Raw genomic sequence first — 229 nt, 5'->3', positions numbered from 1 at the left:
CCCTCAGACCAATTCGAGCAACACGCCATGCCTCCCCGGCTACATTCGTGCACAGCGACCTCAAGAAGTGCACACACGTCTTCCTCCGGCAGGACACTACTCGCAGAGCATTGGAGCCCCCCTGCAGCAGCCCCTACCAGGTCCTATCACGGAAGTACAAGACAATGCAAATCCTCGCGCGCGGCAGGCTCGTCACCGTGTCAACCGATAGGGTCAAACCTGCCTACAT

This window comes from Cryptotermes secundus, unplaced genomic scaffold (genome assembly GCF_002891405.2).
Source record: "Cryptotermes secundus unplaced genomic scaffold, Csec_1.0 scaffold319, whole genome shotgun sequence".
In the NCBI taxonomy this organism is placed as follows: Eukaryota; Metazoa; Arthropoda; class Insecta; order Blattodea; family Kalotermitidae; genus Cryptotermes; species Cryptotermes secundus.
The sequence above is the reverse complement of the archived record's forward strand: the minus strand, read 5'-3'. Positions refer to the sequence as shown.